This window comes from Hippoglossus stenolepis, chromosome 3 (assembly GCF_022539355.2).
Source record: "Hippoglossus stenolepis isolate QCI-W04-F060 chromosome 3, HSTE1.2, whole genome shotgun sequence".
Classification (NCBI taxonomy): Eukaryota; Metazoa; Chordata; class Actinopteri; order Pleuronectiformes; family Pleuronectidae; genus Hippoglossus; species Hippoglossus stenolepis.
Window position 1 is genome coordinate 19,851,987 of NC_061485.1, and position 22,481 is coordinate 19,874,467.

At 41.1% G+C, this 22,481-nt stretch overlaps 1 protein-coding gene across 4 annotated transcripts in view; it reads left to right on the plus strand.

Annotated features, from left to right (window-relative positions):
- The window catches only part of dlgap4b (discs, large (Drosophila) homolog-associated protein 4b), a 113,608-nt gene that overhangs the window by 48,655 nt on the left and 42,472 nt on the right, over positions 1-22,481 (plus strand). The window lies entirely within an intron of this gene.

A 22,481-nucleotide genomic window follows, 5' to 3' on the forward strand; every position in this document is an offset into this window, starting at 1 on the left:
CAATAGTGTTTGAAGGATGGTGCCGCGAACAATCACGAATCAATCTCAGCTGTCAATCATGATGTTTCACCCCATTTTGTGGCACCAAATAATTAGTTAATATCGAACGTAGTGGAAAAATTATCACTTGAGCGAATCGTTTTGATAAGAACAACCTAAAATGAGATCATATTTGAGATAAATTAATTTGACGTGTACTTTGACTTTTTTGTTTGGTCCATGTCCCATCCACTAACTTGGAGGAGGCACGAATATATTACCTATATTGCAGCCAGACATCAGGTGGCGATCAAGAAGTTTTCTCTTCACTTTTGGGGAGCAGTCATGTCGTCCATCTTTCTATAAGGTCTATATTAAAAACTCAGGCTTGAAGTCATGTATTCTAAGCATGCATGGAGTGCACACACAGACTAGTAGGGGTGTTCCTCCTGAGCACCTTTAAGGATGTGCAGATATTAGATATTTCCACTTTTGCATAAGCCGATTAGGAAACTCATTACACAGCATATAATGTGCAGCACGTATGGAATATTTAACTTGAGGATTATATTAGATTGCCCCTTTGCTGTATCTGCTCTTCAATAGAAAATGCACTGTGGTAAAAACAAACAGGGAATATAAATTAGATTTAATATTTCTAGAATGTACATTTTGAACATCCAGCTGATAAAAAAACAGTAGGAATGCATAGATGAGCCGAGCTGTGCGTGTTGAAGTCTGCAGACTGCCGTGTTCGGTCGCGTCACTGGACAGTAGGAGCTTCCCTCCTCTTCATAAAGCTGCTGTGGCAAAGACGTACAGTAAGCTTCTCAATTGGCTTGGGATTGGTTTGAGTGAGACAGGCTCATGTAATATTGTCAAAGTGGTTAAGCCCCCGGGCGTCTTTAAAGAGCTTTCAGCAGCCGCACAGGGAGGGAGACGAGGGGGGGGAGAGGGAGGAGCCGGAGGGAGAGATAAAGAAAGCACCAGACCTCGAGTGCAGAGACCCTCCAGCACATATGAGAGAGGTGGAGGAAAGACGTCTCATTAGGCTCAAGCGACTTACAGTAGCAGTGAGGAAGAAGAACAACAGATAACAACGGGTGGGGTAGAGAGAAAGAAGAGGAAGTCGGTGCTCTCACATGCCAAACTACACACCTGACTGAGCTGTATTTTTTTGTGGATTGTGCCTGCACCTCTAAGGCCTCTGGCAGTGACGCAGTACTGTTCTCACTCTTCAAAAGAATCTCCCAACATCTCCGAGTGGTTATGGTTGACATCTTCAATTCTGCTTAGCAGTTTAAATGCGATGCGTTAAGTCGCGGTGGGCGGTGGAAAAAGAGAGAGCAATCCTGACACGTCTGAAGTGCTGCGTGTTTGGAGGAGGCGTGCACTTCAAGACGCTTCCCTCTGACACAAAGCCCGGACCACAGCAAAGGCTAGTGCGCTGCCACGGCTCACTCTTTAGCACAGTTCAGCTCAACATGGCCTACATCCAAGTGTACAAAAGTTATGCAGGTAAAAGTAGAGCAGGGCTCACGCTGCGTTGCTCCTACCGCTCCTTCCATCCACGCTAATTACATTCTCCTCACCCGTGAATCTTCAGCCTCAGCCAAACACCCAGGAGCACAACACAGCTTATTAATAAGCCGCCGAGGTCAGAAAAAAACGCCAACTCATCTCCATCTTGTCCTTTCCGTGAATCAGCTAAATCATGTATAACCTAAGCTCTGGGAACACATTGCAGTGACACATCTGTCAGTGAATCACCCATTCACGTCCGAGAGATGACTCTCTGGCGCTCTGAATCGCTTCAGGAAAGGCGAGGATTCGGGCTGACTTGTCGTCATTAAGTGAGGGTTCCTGCACATGAATGACAGCGTGCAGGTGGGAGCACCAGCCATCGTGATCCTTCCCCGCTGCAGGTGACAGAGGATTATTCTGCGACAGGCCGGCATGGGTGTTTGTCTTATTTACACGGCTTGACACATGGATATGAAGTGGAAAATTTGAAGGAGGGCCTCAAGGAGCAGCAGCAGTTCTATTTATTTTAACCACAGGAACAGGAAGGCGTTCCTGAAGGAATTATGTATGAGTAAGAAAACTGCAGCGTTTTTTCCTCAAAATAGAAACTGCTGTGATACAGTTTTATTTCCATAGTTTGTTCAGTTTTGTTTAAGGTTATGGCTCCATACATTAAATGTATCTGCTACAGTAAGTTTATGTCAAGATAATAAGACTTAACAGTCTTAGTTATAGTGTTAGATATGCTGACGTGTTTCAATTAATTACTGGGTGCTGCGTTATTTCTATTTTTGTCCGTCTTTGTAAATTGGAATAAGCTGATTTGGTTTTTTTTCGCTCTACCTCATATGACCATGTAATCTGTCTTGTTTTTCATTATTGTAGCATCATTTCCCCATATGTGAAAAACACAGACCTCATTACATCATTCCAGATTTAATTAGGAAAGCATGTTTTAATGGTTGTAGGAATCTGAGACAATACGATTTAGTTGATTCGCTTAAATACAATCCAGAGCATGCTCAGGATTTTCTTAATCCCACCACAAAGATAAAGCCATAGCAGCCAAACAGAATGAGGACTCACTTCAATGAGTTGATTCTGTGCAGCCTCTCACTGCCTTAGTGTTAATGCAGCTTCAGCTGTTGTCAGTGTTGTAGTTGATGTTGCTTCAGTACAACATGTCCTTCAGCCTGTCTATTGCCAACAATAACAGATCAGCAACAGGAAGCAATAAGAATTACAAACTGTTGAAATGCATCTATCATAAAATACCTGTGTTAAACACTAAGTACATAAATAAATACAAAAAATATGATGTTAGAGATCTTTTATTGAGACTTTATGGCAATACTCCTTTTGCATGTCATGAAGTATCTTGGTTTTGTGCCCAAATCAACAGTATCAAAATATGCAAAAAACAATACCAGTACGATTTTGAGAAAAATGACTATTTCATATTTTAAAATCATTTTTATAAAAAAAAAACATACAGCCTAAAATGGTGGTAGGTTGCAGGCTACTATTAAATCTTCAAGGTCAAACAATGATAAATGATATAAACTCAACACATCACAGTGTGTTTCAATAATCAACCCTGATTAAATTAACGTTCAGCCCGCAGGCTGCTGTTTATCAAAAAGGCATCTTCAAAGTTAAACAACTGCAGTGGAGTACAAAAGCCAGAATCTAATTCCAAAAACCCCCATTTCTTGAGCACCAATCACTGGTGCTGTTGTTGTCATATTTTAATGATAAACTCTAATGTTGAACCATTTTAATTTGTCATTTATCGTATTGATTATGTCAAAGGATCTTTACTGATAAGACTGTGAATGTAATTCATCTTTAGAACTTGCCCTTTGTGCACAGGAAGACTTTTGAACAGATATAATTGTGTTTCAACATGAAGAAGAGGCTGAAGGCTTCCTCTTATCTGACATGAGATTGATTTGAGAAACTTTACAACCCTGTATAATGTTAACCAGAAAATGAAAAATCATGTCATACCCTATTACCTGGTTTCATTAACGAGGTACAGTTTCATTCATGATTTTGCAAAGGCACGCCAAATAACTTTTTGTTGGGAATCATGAGAAAGTATCAGAGTGAGAGAGACTGAGACTTTGTTCTGATCTAGTGTCAGAGTGATCGGATCTCACCTGACATTAAGATGCATCCAGAATGTGTCTCTTGTGACGCCTTGTGATTGGATCTTACTTCCCAGCTCTATTAGCAAATAGTGGAGCAAGGAGGGGCTAAGTGAATCAATGCACACAGCTCCACTATAATATAAGATTATTATTATGCTCTGTCTCATCTTCTCAAGGGTTACTTTTTCCACCGTGTGAGAACATTGACGTGTAAGCATCCACAGCAGAGCAAAATCAGCTAACATTGACTCACAGATCAGTTTGGCATTCAAGCGACAGTCCAATGACAATTTAAAGTTTCGTCCCACTCCTGTATTGTCTAATTGACGTCAAATTGAATTATAGCTTTAACAGCTTGAACGGGTCAAGCACTGCTAGCCTTTCTTGCCCTGACAGCACATCACCGATACACCCAACAGTGCACGGCAGGAGATGAGACAATGACAAATTAGAGTGGGAGCAGTGTATTTCTATCCAGATGAGAATAGCCACACGTAGCTGTTCAGCTAACTACACCGACACAAATACATTGGTGATCAAACACCTTCCACTACGAAGCCAAGATGGAGACTGTTGAGGTTAAGGAGGGTCTCATTTTGTGGCTGTTTTGCGTTTTCTGTCTGGATGGTTAAACTCTCTGTCCTGTAAGAATATCTCGTTGTTTTGGGGCGGACATGCAGTACATGAGGCAGAGTTTAATATAGTTTATCACAGAAAAGCAATAGCACAGGTTAGGCTTGTGTCAACAGAGGACAACAAATATAGACCTCCAGACAACGATGAATTATTAAAGCATCACATCATGTTTTTTGTTTGGGACTCCCCTCCTCGCTGGTGCAGTGAGCGGAAAGAAGTGTGTCAGTAGCGGTGACTGGGAACACTTGCGCAGACGGAGTCACTGCAGCACATTGTTGCCGTTCTGAAGGGTCCTCTGGGACTGAGTCACAGATGTGAAAATAGAGAAGTGGGACACCTTGTGATTCAGCTTAGACTTTCTCGACTGCAGAGACAATGATTAAACCCAGATAAAGTCAACATTATTTCTCTGATGATGATGTGAAATGATAAAGCCTGTCTTGGGAGGTTATATGTGCGAAGGGACTGGTGCTACAGGCATTTTCCTGGACGAATCACAATAAGTCTTCGTAGGCTCAACTGCAGGACAAACTAAGCTGTGGTTTAGCTCTGCATTACTGAGAAGCAGCAAAGGCTTTGGCACAAAAAAGATACTAAAAGCCATTTTAAGACATTAACTCTGAAGAATGTCCGCATAATGGGTCCGGACTTTCTCTACGCAGTTTGCCTTTCCCTTATGAACAGCGCAGCAGGAGAGTCTTCACTCAGATGCGTTTTCATCAGCACAGGAATTTTCCTTCCAGGTGAGGAGGGGTGCAGCAGGAGGAGGCAGGACAAGACGTACTCATTCTGCTGCAGAGATCAAGTGTTTTTGTTCACAGCCCATCGACACCAGCGTCTGCCCTCATCGCCAAAAGCTCACTTTACATCTTCGTCTGCCTCTTCCATGTGTATGGCTCTGCTTTTTTATCTCAAGAAATTAGTTTTCGTTGTGTTTTTGTCAGGTTTGGGTCTGTTGTGTTTATTGCGGTGAATCCTGCGCTGGATCCCCTGCTGTCTTCTCACATGAGCTTTATGACCAGAGGGCTGGCAGGAGAAACTCTGCAGAAAGTCCACAGACTCTCACTTCGACATTTATGCTCTCACATACGGCCCCTTTGGAGAATGACAAGAATGTCTGAAAGCCGCTTTACAGACCTCAGAGAGAAATCTTTCTATCGTTGCATCCTATAAAACTGATGAATACCTTTTTATAAAAGCAAAGAGAACGGGTACAAAATGTTCTGGAGGATATTGTGTTTTCTACAGCCCAGATTTACAAAAAGAATATAACATTGGTGATTTGTGAAGGAGGAGTTCATTTTCTGACATTAAATAAAAATATTTTTCTTCCAGGCTGTCAAACTGTTCTTGTTCCGTCAAATATAGACTTACAAACGTCAGTCACTTACAAGCACAGCTGTCAAGAGACAAAACCTCTCGTACGTAAATCACAACCAAGAGAAAGTTGGAAATCCCTGTGTTGTTTTTGTGTTAAATTGTGTTTTATCCTCACAAGGATTCCAAGAAGAAAACCTGGTGCAACAGAGAAATTCATCACAGTGCTCCATATTCTCAGCTAAGAAAATCAATCGCAGCCCGTTCTCATTTCCTGAAACTCCACAGGTCCAACATATCATCCATCTCACCCTTCCTCACCCTTTCCCATCATTGCCCCCAAATTAGCATGAAATGTCCTTTGTTAAAGTAGGACAGTTTGTTGACTGATGAGTAGATTCACACGTGTCGTCTCTGAATCCAGACGTTTTGGCACTTACTCTGGTTTCCGTGTCACGAGGGGAAACGGCTGTCAGAGATCAGATCAGTGATCAGAGAGGGGAGCAGGGAACATTGTTTTAAGTGTGATCAAAAAGCAAAGAGTTCCTGAATCCTAATTAACCCAAAAGAGGTAGAAGGCAGCATTTCAATGGTAGAATCCATATCTCTTTTTTTTGCATTACAATAACCTTATTGTGATTCTGGGACTCCTGTATGAAGTGATACCAGGCAGCTGACGCCTTGTGAAGCTCAGGGACCTTGTGATGTGCCTTGAAATAAGATCTGAGGCTTTACAGCATTGATCATGGAAGTCACTGTAATGTCTGCTGGTTTGTAAAGATGATTAGAACTGCAGTTTTTAACCTCAATGAACCAGCAACACTTTTAAAAATGAATTTAACATGAATAAATCTGATATATTCACTAAAATGCTGATAAAAGGTTAAACTTCAGCCTCATGTGTCCACCTGATTCCCGTATTCCCTTGTTAAAGTATTGCACTGAGTAGCAGTCAGGTCGTATCATAATTCAGTATGTAATTGAAAATGCTATCATAAATATTTTATTATCATAATCAAGTGAAGGCTGGTCCTACTGTAAAGGCCCTATAGCATCTCTGGTTTTATGCAGTTTCCTTTCATATTTTTAATTTATATAGCAAATTTTGGGTCTAAGTGGAAATTAATTCATCAGATTTAGTTTCGAAAATAGGTTTTCCACCAACTTTAGTTCGAGCTGTCTTCTTGTCGAGCTAACGATTTGGGTTATTGTGTTAATGGCCTAATACTAAGCCATTTTAGGCGTCAAATGTCATCAAGCTCACAACATGATAATGTTTCTGTGACAACCTCTGTCGCTGTTTTAACTGAAACACACGTGGACATCCACTAAATGTATCTTTGATTGAATTTATCTTCAATTAACATCTTATATGAAAAGCTGATGCTCACATGAAAGAACGAGAGTGGACCAGGTGTAACATTAACTGCCTCACATGAGTTATAGTTACACCAGTCATTACACAAAGTACAGGGGCAGCAAACATCTGTATGCCGCTGCACAGATGTGTGTTTATGGAACAACAAAGGGTAATCAGAGCTGCACAATTATTACATCAGACAAATCCATCCAGCATTTCCATAAATACATTTTACTGATTATTTATTTTTGTCTTTCAGGAATCACAGTGCCACTAAGTGTCACTGAGATATCATTATTTCTATTTGCCTCAGAGTATTAGAAATGATTTCATGATGACTTCAATAGCCTTCTCATCTGGATGGTACCAGATGACTCCAATTGTCCTCAGTAATGGTAGCTACTGATCATCTGCTTGTCCCTCGCAGCCAAACGGCGACGCAAATGAAATGATTATATCAATTTCCAGCACGCACACAGGTGTGCCCGCACAATCATGTTGCCGCCGAGCCGCAGCAGATGTTTGTGCCAGCACTCGAAGACCGTCCAGATGTCTGCTCCGAGCTCACTTTTAGTGAGAGGAGAACCACAAAGCAGACTACAGGGCAAACATGGACCAGTTAGACACTATTATTCTCGGGGGGGAAAAGCATATTGAGACCATTCTGTGCTTAGCCTAGATTCCTCTTTGTGCCCTCCTGTCCCACTTTCTTCACTTACAGTGGTTTTACTGCAGCTGCTTATTCAGTGGCATTATCTCTGTGAAAATGGTAGGATAAATATAATTGGATTGTTTGCATAGTTGATAAAATAGTGGTGGATGAAAAAACACAGATTTCTTAATGCTGTGAAGTGAACTTTCCTTTCCAGGTCAAACTGGTATTAAAAAATGTATTTCTGGCACCTTTCGTCTTGTGGGACTTTAAGAGTTAACAACCTTGAGGCTGTTAAATTAATGACATGTCAGTGTGGTGCACATCAAGTTTCTGCAAAGGGCCGTGAACATATGCAGCGTTTGTAACCTTCCTGCAGTGGTGTCTTTTGCCTGGGCCACACTCCCTGGTGAGCGGCGCGTGACGGGCTCGCCGCGGTTCTGCTGCATGTCACGGTCGTTTGAGAAAATAGGCGAGTTCTCGACTCTTCAGAGAAAAACCGCACTGTTCACGCAGACAGTTGTGGACGCTCTAATCTGGTAACATTGACACCGAAATGAAAAGTAAGCTGTTCCGCGGCGCACACACGTGCTACTTATGCAAACAGTGTGTCCCGGGCTTTAGGCCTCAATACCCATATTATTACATTTCAAACTAAAATGTTCTCTGTCCACTTAAGTGTTTTGGCTCCGTATCAGTTTCAATCACATCGGTACTAACACACCTGATAATGCAGACCATGTGACCATTCACGTGCAAATGTAGCCTAAATCACTGCTATAGTGAAAAGGAAAAGAGATAAATATTATAATACACCTGGTAACAAATGCATTGTCAAATACAAATAGCAACTTTAACAAGCTTCTTTTTACACGTGCTGCTGTCTTTACAGACCATTGTCGTGGTTCAGTAAATGCAGCACTGCTGTCAGTCTGAGTGGTCTCTCTTTGTCTATGACCATCCCATGGGCTTTTACAGTAGGCCAGCCTGTTCTTGTCCTACTTTCCAGCGGTGGCTGCCTGTCCTCCCTCCTCGCTGTCTGTTGAATGTGAGGAGCCAGCCCTCCCTTCACCCACCTCTCTGAGGCACCAGGCAGCAAAGCCACTAGCCTCGGAGACAGGGCGGCCTGGTCTGCATCCATCCATCCATTGCGTTTTCCTCTGTTTAATCCGATTCCCTCCTCTCGGACAAGTCTCCCCACAGACTCTCATCCATCTCTGGCTCCCCGTGAATCTGGGCTGTCTGGTCAGGTGGTCCAAGCACATCATTTGTTTCAGTTAGGTTTTATTTTGTCCCCCCGCCCCGGGTCCACTCTCTTATACACTGTTCTCTTTCTCTTTCAAATGGCCAGTCCCTGCGACGATGTGTTCAATATCACAGCGGCAGGGATAAGGTTCCACTTTTTGCCATCAGCAGCTGCTCTAAACCAATAAACAGGATGTTAAATTGAGAATCATTGCCGTAGCCAGGTTGTTGGCGGTGGCGTCAGCCATATTCCAGACAGCAGTAAATGCAGCTGGTCCCAACGGGCTATAATTGAATGCGACTTATTGTGTTACATCTATATATCTATGTTTCCCACTGGGGCTTGGAAAGTGTCTCCTGAGTTTCATCCTGCAGTAAAAACCGCAGAGGGTGTAATCACAGTAATGGCAGCTTAATGGCTGCTACCTGCCAGCCTAATTGAAGATTTGAGGTGTCATATTTGCGTCTGTTTTCATGGCTCGCAGATGCGATTGTATTCCCCAGTTAAAAAAAAATCTTTACACATCTTCCTCTGTGAAGCTTTTATGGCCCAGTCCCATCGCAACATGGGAAATAATCAAGTTACCAGTTAGACCCAGCGATCACATACAGTGGTCTGCCTAATGTGGACACTTGTTAACCTCAGGCTCACTTCCTATTACCCACATTGCCATTCACCAACACTGCGTATAGGCAGAATGGCCACATTGTTCTCTGGTAGCTTCACTGACATTAATTCATCTCGGGTGGTTGCAGAACTCGGCTGGTGGCTCTAACCTGTTGTTGCACTATTATATCGTTCACACTGCTCAGAACAGGCCTGCAGCTCCTATAGCTCCGTACAGATATGTGTTGATTACAGTAGCTCCCTGACTACCTGTATTTGCAGCTTATATTCAAAATACTAATACTTCATTAGAATATCTGCAGTGAATTAACCCTGGCCCCAAATCATTGCTCAGCCTTCATAACAAGGAATGGCAACTCTGTCAGGCTTTGCATTTGTCAACATGCTGAAACTGGCTTTCATGGGGTTCTAAGAGGAGCGATACTTAGTAGTGAAGAGATTAAAGGGTTGTGTCTCTTTTAAAAAAACAAAAATACAAGAGAAAAAGTGTAAGGAATGGATTCAACTGTAAGTTTATTCCTGCAGGAGTTTTTCCACAGGTTAGGTTGTTCAGACATACATCTATCAGAGAGCCTTTCCTGATTTTACATGAATGAGAATTGTCTTTGAACTGTCTTGTAATGTTTATAACTATTCTCTTTCATTCTTATGATTTTATACAAAGTTAGTTTTTATGTTTGCTTTGTGAAGCAAATTATAATTATATTTTTGAAAAGGGCTCTATAAATAAAGATTTCTGTCATTAGTATTACCAGCGCAGTGCCCGTTCCAAACATGCCTGTCTGGAATCAGCTGCCTGCTTCTCCTGTGGTGCTGCTGGTTGCAGATTTCTTTCTAAAACTGTAGAAGTGACCTGCAGTAATTGAGCTGCAGGGAGTGAAGTCCACAGAATCCTGAAGCCAGCGCTGCTGCACCGAATCAGTTCGCGCAACTAGAGAATCGGTTATCATCGCCGTGGTTGTGAACACTCTGTTGTCATGATCGGCAATGTCACTTACGTCCATGAGTTACAGCCGCCAATACCACAGAGCGCTGTTCGCCTGTTTATTCAAACTTTATAAATATTGAACGTATGGTCCAAATCACACCAAATTCAACACTGCACTTTATCGGGCCCGAAACAAAACACATGCTAAGTTTGAAGCTGATAAGATGCAAAGTTCTCGAGATATGTGAGACAAAGACAGACTTATTATTGGAAAGATTATTGTTTTTACTTTTAGGGGCATGTCATTATTTTTGCAGTGTTCATGGTTAATTTGGAAAAGACGACTGTGATTTGCATGCCAGCCTCTCAAATGGTTAATAATGCATGTAGCCAGGCTCCATACACTTCTGGCAGTAAAGCAAGAAGCAGTTTTAAATTCTTGCCATTTCTCTTCTACATGAGCCTTCCCCTGTAACCTGCTATTGTCACATATGTGAGTCAGCCTGGGGTCCATTTAGCCGGGACACCCAGGCCATAGAGACTGTGCTGTTTGTGTGATACATTAATGAATCAATATTAGACTGGATGATATCCTCATTAAACAGTGGCAGCAGTTAAGATAAATCCCTGATTAAACACTTCTCAGACAAATAAACGCACAAAAGGACTCACACATACAGACGTATGCACAAAAACACACACAAGCGTCTGAGACGAAGATGATGCTCTGAAGTCAGAGTATTATTCGCATACCCACAGACATAAACACACATATGTCATTTTTAATAAAATGTAAAGAAAGGTGAGCTTTCATTAGCCTCAAGCAGGTACATTATCATCCCTTCACCTCTTCATGCTCATACACGGGGGCAGCAGAGATACATTTGTTACTCACTCTTAAAAGCAGTTTGATGAAATGACATGTGGTCCCTCGCTGCTCCCTCTTCCCATCTGTTAGTGGAGGCCCAGATTATGCTCATGTGTTTATATGCATGGGGTGTTTGTATGCATGCGTGTGTGTGTGTGTGTGTGTGTGTGTGTGTGTGTGTGTGTGTGTGTGTGTGTGTGTGTGTGTGTGTGTGTGTGTGTGTGTGTGTGTGTGTGTGTGTGTGGCTTTGGCCGGTGGTAGAAGATGAAGCTTCATTTCATTTTTTATGTCCCTGACTTTTTTACCGCGTGCTATAACTACAGCCCTGGAGAGAAAGACAGACGGAGCATAGAGGAAGACAGGTGTCTCTTCCTCCAGTGCCTGCTTGTATGTCCCTTGTGTGTGTGTGTGAGTGGGTGAGTGTGTGCATGTGTATTAGCTGAAGGCATTGCATCTCTCTCTTGAGCCAGGACATGCAGAGTTAGCGTGCAGCGTTCACAGTCGGCCTGCGTTTTTACCAGCAGTCTCCATTTACACCGTCTGCCACTCGACTGTCCTTGGATGAAACATAAATGGATCCTCTTGCTTATGACAGGTACAGCTGATGGCAGCGTCCTGCAAGATTAATGTAAAGTCTTAATATTCAGACTTCTGAGAACACGTGATAAAAGAGAAGATTCAATATGGAATAAAAACACAAATATGTTAAAACATACAAACAGCCTCACGTGGTTGAATAGAACATTGACTGGTCTATTTTTTGCAGCGTATGTGTGACAAGCCAATAAGCTGTATGTAGTTTATCTTGTACTACATCAGACTCTGTCTTTTATTATATTCCATAAACAACTAGAATGGCACCGAGTCCATACCTCTCTGCCAGTGTCCAACAGTCCCCTCATGAAACCACATTCATCAAGAGCCATAAATTTGTCTCTGATAAATCAATGAAATGTTGAAAAACACCCTGAAAAGATTCCTGGATCCTCCCCAAGATCTGAAGCTGCACAAAATTTAATGAGTTCTTCCGTGGGGCAGGTCCCACCCCTCCACAAAATTCCATGAAAATTGGTTCAGTTGTTTTTGTGTGGTCTCGCTAATTAACAAATAAACAAACCAATCAACAAACAAACGGCATGGGGTGAAAACATTAACTTCTTGGCCGAGGTAATAAGAGCTGAAGAAAGTGTATCGATTTGAGGTGAGACTGAGTTTACAAGACAGGAGACTAGAGTGTCAAGATGAATTTATTTTAGCGGAGTGGTCCATGTCTAATTAATTTGGACAGCCAATATACTTGTACCCTTTCAGTTCTAGGAAATAAAAGCAACCAATTTGGAAACCAATTTCACTGTCATCAACCAGTTTGCTTTAGAGGTTCCTCAACTTCTTCATCCATTAATGACAGGCAGAGAACAATGTGACTCTGACGAGATGCAGGAAAAGTGTGCAGGCTCTGTAAGAGTTTTAAATTGTGCTATCTTATATTTAACAGATATTTCAATTCCATGTTTGTGAAAAGAGAAATACATTTGAATTTAGAGGATTTTTCAAAGAATGAATTATGTTGTTAGAAGTTAATTTAACACCATCCACTGTGAATCATTGACCATGGTATGTTAAAGTATCTCAGGTTGGTGTAGGCGACGTAATGAAGTGAATTGTAATCTGACTATGCTCTGTAACATGTAAAGGGAAAATGAATGTAATATTCTACTAGCAACTCATTTAAACATCATAATCAAAATAATGTATTATTCAGAATAAGGTCAATAGTTGTTGAAGTCATAAATGGATTCCAAACATTCAAATGACAAAAAACTGTATCAGAAAATTTCCTATGTATGTGAAATTAGTTTTAAGCAACAATATTTACAAAATATCAAAATAATATTAACGTGTTGGAGACTGTGATTCGTGCTGGTTTGTGAATATTGAAGTAATTTAGTTGATTCATCTCTGGAGGAACGAAGACATCATTAAGACAGAAGTAAAAACTAAGTAAAACAATTATTAGATCTTCATCTCACACTTCTCTGCTAATATCATCCATCAGGAAGCTGAAAAGTGGTTTGAAATACAACAGCTGATAAAGAGCAGAGTCAGAAATGATTGAGGGCAAATTTGACATCAGGTTAAAGCAATTATATTCAAAGAGATCCTGCCTCGAGGAAACCTCTGGTGATCCCATTTAAACATGCAGGGAACAGAAGGAAATGAAACAGAGGTTGTGAAAAACTGTCTCAAAATGTTCCCTGAACTTGTTCTTTAAACTTTTTTCAAAAAAACCTGCCTGAAGCAAAACTAAACCACCTGGAAATGGACCATAAAGGTACGGCCATGAAAGAAAAGATAATATATGCTGGAAATCTAACTTTTGCTGTTCAGCTATTGATACAATGCCTTTCAGTTTGAGAATATTTTACTCATATGATTAAAATTGTGACACAAGACTGGGAAAATTTTTTTATTTATTATTCTAATCAATAAAGAAGTAAGTATCAGTTTACGTATGAAATATATAGGTTAGTCAGTTATCTGGGGGAGGTGGAAACAAGTATTTTGTATTTGCATTTTTCTTTCTGTGTGTGTGTGTGTGTGTGTGTGTGTGTGTGTGTGTGTGTGTGTCCCTTTTTTCCCTGTTTTGTATATATAATAATAGTCCAAATGCATTGGCTAGAAATAAAATCGACATATATAATATGTATATATTAGAATTGCATTTCCTAATGGCATCATTTATTCGTATTTATTCGTATTATAATAGTTAGCAGACTAATGGAACTGACTCAGTATCGCTGGAATCATTATGGTATATTACAGTTGTAAAGATGAGTATGAGCAGAAACCTGGCTTCTACTGAAAGACTTTCATTTTCAACTTATTGTTGTGTCTGACTTCTTAGCGCTAAGGACGTGCGCACCAACACTCTCTCTATTCTTCGCCCCCTCACTCTGAGCATGGAGGGAGCGAACATGAAAACAGACGTGAGTCCTCGCACAGCGTCTGACCTGCTGAGAGCAGTTCAATGCTTTCATTGACGTGTTGCTGACGACTTGAAGTCAAACAAATGTGTCTGTGTTCGATTTGAAGAACTCTGTAATTTGACCAAAGTAGGAACAAAATCAATGAGTGTTTTCTTAAAAGGTTTTTGTTTTAATTTTCTCAGATTCGATTTTGACAAATAAAATGATTGGGTCAAGACAAATTGGTCAAATATACGAAAATCCAAACATTGAATATTAGCAGACGAATGAAGAGTATGAGTATGTGAAACATTTTGATTATCGCTCATCAGTGGGATTGACCATCTACCAATCATTCAAGCCAGACGGCCTATTAATTATATTATCTGGAGGGGCTGTATGTGAGAAGACAAATGTCCGAGTCAGTTGCTCCAGATATTTTCAGGAACTTTTCCTGCCAGCCCTATAGTAAAATATCCAGAAAATGTCCAGGTGTCCCATGTGAGAACACAGCAGGGAAAGTATGAAGTTTCTTACATGTGATGGACCTAAAAACTGGGGGGGGAAAGGGTGAAAAAGAGGTGCAATACACAGTGCAGAAGAAGATGTCAACTTGGAAACACTGACACCAGTGTAGATGTTCTGGAAACAAAAGCATGTGATTGCCGCAGCAGAGTTTAAACATCGTGTTCTTCCTCCTGCCTGCTCTGCCATGTGCCACCCCTCACCGGAATGTTCCACAAATGTTCCTGTTGTTGCGAACAAGTCTGACTCAGACAATCTCTACAGTTTTCCTCTAGTTGCAAAATGCTGAAGACAAGGGAAGGTGACGTACTCTTTCTTCAGTAAATGCTGATGAGATTTTCTGTTACATCTGTCAATCATCACCTCATCAGCTCTTTTTAAAGTTACCTCAGCAGATCAGTTGCAAAGTAATATCACCGATATGTCAGTATCTCAAAATCAAAGGGACTCCAAATGATTATTTTGAAATTGAATATTAAGAAATTAAACACAATGATGCACTCACACCTCTCTCTCTCTCTCTCTCTCTCTCTCTCTCTCTCTCTCTCTCTCTCTCTCTCTCTTACACACACACACACACACACACACACACACACACACACACACACACACACACACACCCACACACATACATACATACATTATTCCCTTTAGTGCAGTGACCACATTTATTTCAGTTGCCATATCCGCTGGCAGCTACTGAGTCATTAGCAAAATTATAACATGCTGAGGTTTTGGGGATGAGCGTGTCATTCTCTCCAAAAGCGTTGTCACACTGCCTCACTTGTGGCATCCATCTTCAGTCACATTCCCATCTGCTCCCTGAATACTATAAATTGCATAAGTGGACGAGTCCATCCTCTCGATGAAGGGTTTCTAAAGGAGCCGGCTGTCTGTTGCCCTTTTCTCCAGCTTTTTCCTCCTCTTCAGCTCGATATAGTTTCTACAACATCTATGTAGCTGTGTGCACACTTCGCACTGTGCACTTAGAGCCTTGAAACAATCAGGGTTGGCTTGATAATGCACCTGTACACACAGTGACCTTTAGGTGAGGCAGTAATTGGATTTCATGGTCGAGAACTGACAACAAGGGATTTGACTTCGAGCCCATTACTGTGGTTCTCATTCCTGTGTTTCGGAATAACTAACAAGGTGGCATTAAAACACACTCTTGTGTAATTAAAAAAATTAAAATATTTATTGGACAAGCAGGGTGGCTATCACTTTAGCAACTAGAGTAAGATAAAGAAAGTCTAGGGAAGAGACAAGTCATCCTCATGAGTATACAGGTATGTAGTGTTCATACACTGTTGAAGCTGTGGGCGTATAGATAAAGTGTCCTTCCTGCTCTCTGTCATTAGATACATTTATGAGCTTTTTTACCTGCAGCGGTCGTCATGTTGATTCGCTTCCTCCGTTCGTAAAAGCATTCTGGGAATAATGTCTACCTCTTCATTTTTAGAGGGGTCCTGAATACACTATGGTTGAAGGGGTGTTTGAAGGGCTAGATGGCCACTACCCCTAGATCACAAAGAGAAATGGAATAACAGCACCCCTTCACAGCTACGCGCAAAACAAAAGGGGCAGTGCCAAGTGGTAGGACTAAGGGGGGAATTGGGACAGGCCCTTTAGCTCGCTCGTGATCTCTGAAAGTCCACAGAGGCAAAAAAGATTTAGGCTATAGGATTATGTCGGCTCATGTGATTCCCCCAGTTTATTAATATATACTGCGTCATCAAAATTAATGCTTTTATCCAATTATAATCTGCACATTTCCTGTATCTGTGCTAAATAGAAAAAAGGAAACTAGAATAGCACTCAGTAGAGCTCATAACTCCACCAAGGGCCCTACCTCTCAATACTAAAGTTATAAAAAAATTCTGTATCTCCCCATTTTCCCGGCAACCGCAACAAAATGTTTTAGCGCACAGTGCCTGAAAAAAGTCTAACCCTCCTATGAAAACAACTCATCAATATCAGGTATTCATTCTACAGTGGGTATCCACTCTGTAGTTTTTGTGTAATCCTGCTGACAAACAGAATCATGGCACTCAGTAGAGCGCATTCCTCTGCCAAAGCCCAACAGTCCCCTTAAATTCAATCAAGCTGCACCACATTTCCCACACTCATAGATATCAGCTCCCTAAAAATGCCTGATTATTTTCATGAATGTCCGGGAAATATTTCCTGGTAAAATTGTGAAAATATCGAGAATGCTCCATCTTGCAATGTTAAATAAAGTGATGAAAAATGTCTGGCTCGGCCCCCTGATCCAGATCCATACCAAAAGTAATTCAAAGAGCAAGTTTCTTTGAAATCAGTTCAGTTGTTTTTGTGTTATCTTGTTAGGCAATAAACAAACAAACCAACAAACAAACCTCCTCTCAGTGACATTAAAAATCAACCCTCATTCATTGATGGAATCAATTTAGCTGTAAAATAGGAAACATCTAATCTAAAGTAACTGTTTCTCAAATGGGTCAAATCTCCATCTGGACCTTAGAGTCCATGCATCCATCAGTGAGAGAGATTTTCCACAGCCAGGGAACAGACATTTATAATGCATTCCTTAAATGAAGAGCCCCATCAGCAGATCCCTCCAGTCTGATGCCTCAATCTGCTTGCCAATCTCATTTTTAATTTATCTCGCTCTGCCCCAACAAACGCGGTGCCGTGAAGTGCAATTTGACATTAGTCCTTCAGAGCTGCAGTGGGCGACGAAGCGAGGAAAGAGTGGATTGGCAAGGGTCCCATTCCCGAGTCAATCCCCAAAACTCCATGAAGTGCTTTTCATTTGTCTTCTGTTCAAGTTCATCTGAGCTTTATGAACGAGCTTTAAAACGTGTGAGGATTTGCTCTGCCGGGAAGTGTGAGGAATCCTAATGGCTTCTTGATGTAGCCTCAGCTCTACATGGAAGAGATGAAGGAGAATCAGCTTTAGCTGTTACCTTTCACTATTTGTATCTGATACATTTAGAGTTACCGCTTACTTTAAAACCTCCTCTGTTCTACTTTGTGTATATTGATATTAGTAACTAACAGGGGAAGGTGGATTGTATTTTTGTTTGTTATTTAAGTTCTTCTGAATAAAACTTCAAAGCCAATATGAGATAACCTTTAACACTGCTAAGAGGTTTGTGTTTGTGTGGGCACGCGTGTGTATGTGTGTGTCTGTATAATTTCACTTGACATTTTATTGTAAAAGGTCGCAGCACTTTTGAGTTTTGTTTTTGTTGATTCTGAACCAAAAATCAAAACTATAATTACAGTGATGAAACTGTTTTCTTTCAATTTGACAAGGGTTGTGGAGGTTCAGTGTAGAGTGATGCGTTGAGGAACATGACATGTTGTAGTGTCTCCACCTGCTTCCTATAAAGCTGCCTCCTACCTAAAGCTGACTGAGTGGTGATCGTGTTATTAAAACCAACCAGAGGGACAACGGAACATTTTCAAACCATCACCACCTCTAGGTTAAATTTTCCAATTTATGTGAGTCTGTTTGGACATTGTTTTAGTTTGTATGCCTTCAAGGAGACAACAGTTGTGGCTGGAGACATTATCCTTTTGGGTCCATCCATCCCATTCTTGTGAAGACGATATATCAGGAACACCTTTCTTCAGATTTGGCACAAAAGTTCATTCGTCCTCAAGAGTGAAATGATTAGATTTCGGATGTCAAAGGTCATTGTGACCATACTAAACACATTCAAATGTTACTAATGTTGTACTTAACATGTCTATGACTCAAAAATGATTACACTTATCATGGTACGATACACTTAATACCTTTTAAATGTCTTTATTACATCGATGTAAACTGCAACTTGCTGTTGGTTGAGACAGACAGCTATGAGGCGGTAATGCTTTTGATTTTAATTTAGTCACATGTTCATCTGCAAATCCTAATACTTGGTGGAGGAAATGTGTTCAGGGTCAAAGCTAACATCCTATTGGCCATAAAAATAGTAATAGTGCCTACTAGTCAAAAGCCGTTTCATCCCTGATCCCCAGTGTAAACATAAGAGTAGACAGAACATATAAGTACGGAACATATCGAGTACTCAAAAAGTCTTTGTTTCTGAATAGCAGCTCAGAATTTTGTGCATCCAAATGTTTAAAGAGAGTACAGATTACTTGAGCAAACAGACAGAGTGAATAAGATAAAGATACCAGGACACTTTCTATAAACTTAAAATAATGTTTGCAGCCTTTTGAAACACAATTCTGAATATTCAGGCTTGCCCTCACGTAGAAGAGATGGCAGCAGTGATCTTTTATCTTTTAAACACTTAAACTATGGTCTGCACCTAAACAGCACTCTCATTTACCCGCAAACACACACACAGATGGTGGCAGAGCTGCCTGGGCTGCACATTGAGTTCAGCATCTTGCTCAAGGAGACTTTGAAAACCGAATCCTTGCGATTAATGAATGACTCACTGTGCCACCTGAGCTCGAGTCACCCACGTCTTGATTTGATTCAGTTCAGTTTGTTGCAACCAGTGTTGACGTCTTTCTATCCCTTCTATCTCCATGAAAAATGACTGTTTATGCCGCAACTCAGGAGCAAAGGCAGAGGAACCATGGTGTTCTAGCACCAGAGCTGGATGCTTCAGTATGGTTTAATATGGGAGAATCTCTTGTTTCCTACCAGCTTTCAACACTGGCTTTATTCAAACATGACCACAAAATATCGCCAACATTACTTCACCCAGGAATTAAGGACTTGCTGATTGAAATGTTCAGAGCAATCTTTCTAACGTAATTACTTGACTTTGCATTTGGCAGCTCTTTGGTTTGCAGCGGTGTTGCACTGGACTCCTCTTCATGTAAACAACACAATCAACGTCTTTCAGGAAAAACTGTCTTAAAATGCTTACTATACTTATATAGCACTTTTCTAGTCTTATCAACTACTCACGCTCTACACTACACGTCACATTCGCTCGTCCACACATCAATCGCGGTCGACTGGTCGATCTCGACGGTCTTCACCGCGATCCCTGAAACTCTCTGGACTCACTGGCTGTGCTTCCCCTGCAGACCAGCTGTGTTTCGGTTGTCTGTTGTTCACATGGGCAGTGTGTCCAATACTGGCGGCGAAGCTGCTGGTATATCAACTGCATTTCCTTCAATACAAGTCGGATTATGTACTAAACTAAAAACCAGGACACTTTGGTATGAAGACGTGCATCTTCCAGTCTTGCGATAACAATCAAAGCCCTGTTAGAACAAATGACTGTATTCAGAAAGTGAAACGCTGGAGTGCTTTTACTTTGAAACTGGTTCGGGAAGTGTTAGAAATACGTTTGTGTCATATACAGATAAACATTATGTTTCACTGCAGAATAAACAGAAAATGATCTTTCACCTGAGTTTTAATGTTTCTCACTTGAATTTATTTCACAAACATAAATGGTTGCAACACTTTCTGTATGTGTTTCAAAATAAATCCATTGGTTTCTGTAAAAAAAAAACAAGGTTTTATTGTGAAATAGTGCTTCAGACTGTGTAGTACTGGTATTTATTTGAGTACACAAGACTACTTTTATACAAAGAAATAGTCATATTTATGGCCATATTCAAGTCAATGCCTATGTAACAACATTGTTCTGCAGTAGCGGCTCTTCTGCAGAACATATTGTTGGAATTAAAGTGATCTTGGGCTTGAAACGGTCGGTGTCCACTGTACTATACTATCCTGTTACACACCATTCACACACTGCAGACTCCGACTCCGCTGTCAGGCAGTTTTGGGGGTTTAGTATCTTGCTGATGAACAAGCAGGGGATTAAACCATCATTCTTCTGGTTAGTGGATGACCCACCATACCTCTTGAGCCACAGCTGCCATTAGTGATGGTCAGGTTCTCAGCCCACCTTCCAGTGCGTTCATAACAGTTATAAACCTGGTTTTATGGACAATTGTAGCAAATCTTTTGCAGCTTCTGGTTTTAACAGCGACTATTGAGGCCAAGACTCCTCCATTTCTTCATCTTGCTCTGTTTACAATCTGACTGGTTTCTTTTATCACAGAAGTCAAATGTAATCTCAATTAAAAGCTGTCTGCAGATGGATGCAGATAAATTAATAAGCTGATGCATGTCGGTCAATGCGTTCCATCTCTTTTGCTCTCCACAAGGACTGTTTACCTGCGGGTAACCAAAACCTGCTCAAACATGATTGGTCAAACTAGAAACAGAAACCAAAAAACAACAGAAGAAACCAAAATCTAGTCCCTCGCCAACAAATTTTGACCCCGAGTGGAGCTTCTTCTCCCAAATCCTTGCTAATGGATCTGTTGCGAGATGCTGAACTGTAGAAACAAAATAAGAAACACCCTTTATTTAAGCACATGTCATCTACATTCACTAAAATGTTTCTATGTGGATTCTGAATGTTGCTTTTACAGTGAATACTTGTGTTGTTTGTGTGATACCATCAACTATTTCACAGATGAACAACAGACGAATGCTCAAAATATCAAAGAGAATATCCAACAGGTTTCACACTGTGTGTGTGTGTGCGTGTGCGTGTGTGTGTGTGAAGCTTAAAACACTGAATGCAGCAGAATTTATATATTAATATCAAAGTTCTACCTTTCCACACACTGTATATTTGAGTGCTTGTGGGACTGACGAACAAAGGCGCCTCGCCTCACTGAATTTTCGAGGAAAAAAAGAATCCATAATGCAAAACAAGATTTCAAGTATGCAGTTTGATGTGTGACCTCGAAGAGTCGTTCTCCCAAAGATTTTAGATGGCACTTGTCAGAGTACGAGTCTTTTGTAGTCTGCGCTAACGGGCTCGGACGGCGACAATGGACATGACAAATAGAAAAGAGAGAGAATGTTTGACGGGTTTTAATCTACTCCTAACTGGGACGACAAGAGATAAATGAAATATACTCAAGCATGCATCCGTCCATTATCTATACCGCTTATCCTTTGAGGGTCGTGGGGTGAGCTGGAGCTTATCCCAGCCAACATAAAGAGACAAACAACCATTCACACTCACATTCACATTCACACGAGTCTTCAATTAACCTTACCCCAATCTGCATGTCTTTGTCAGAAAGCCGGAGAAGCCAGAGAAAACCAACACACTGGGAGTGTATGTAAACTCCACACAGAAAGACTGCACTCACATAAATAAATAATTGTGCAAAGGTACACCACACACACACACACACACACACACACACACACACACACACACACACACACACACACACACACACACACACACACACACACACACACAATATTGTGTCCAAGCACTGATCAAACTCCTCAGTGTGGACTCTGCAGTGTTATCAGACAGGACACATGGAGAGTGTATGACTGTTTGCAGAGGCGCGTGGTGAAAAGAGCCCTGATCCAACATTGTCTGAGCTTCCATTCCACTGCGGGGTGTTATAATAAAAAAAATAAGTGACTGGAATATGGATGAGTGGGATCCTGTCGTGATTAAAATGTGCTAAAGCCAGTGCCTTTGTGCTGCACTCCAAGGTGTGTGTGTGAGAGGCAGATGAGCGATTGAGAAAGTAGGGCAGAGAAGAGTAAAGTAGACAACAAGGTGGAGCTGCGTACTGATACTTTGCCGGCCTGAGCCTGCACACGAGTTGCCCTCAGGCGCTGGCTCCCATCAGATTATTTTAACCCGATTCGCAATGCAGCATGGTAAAGCCTGATCTTCAGC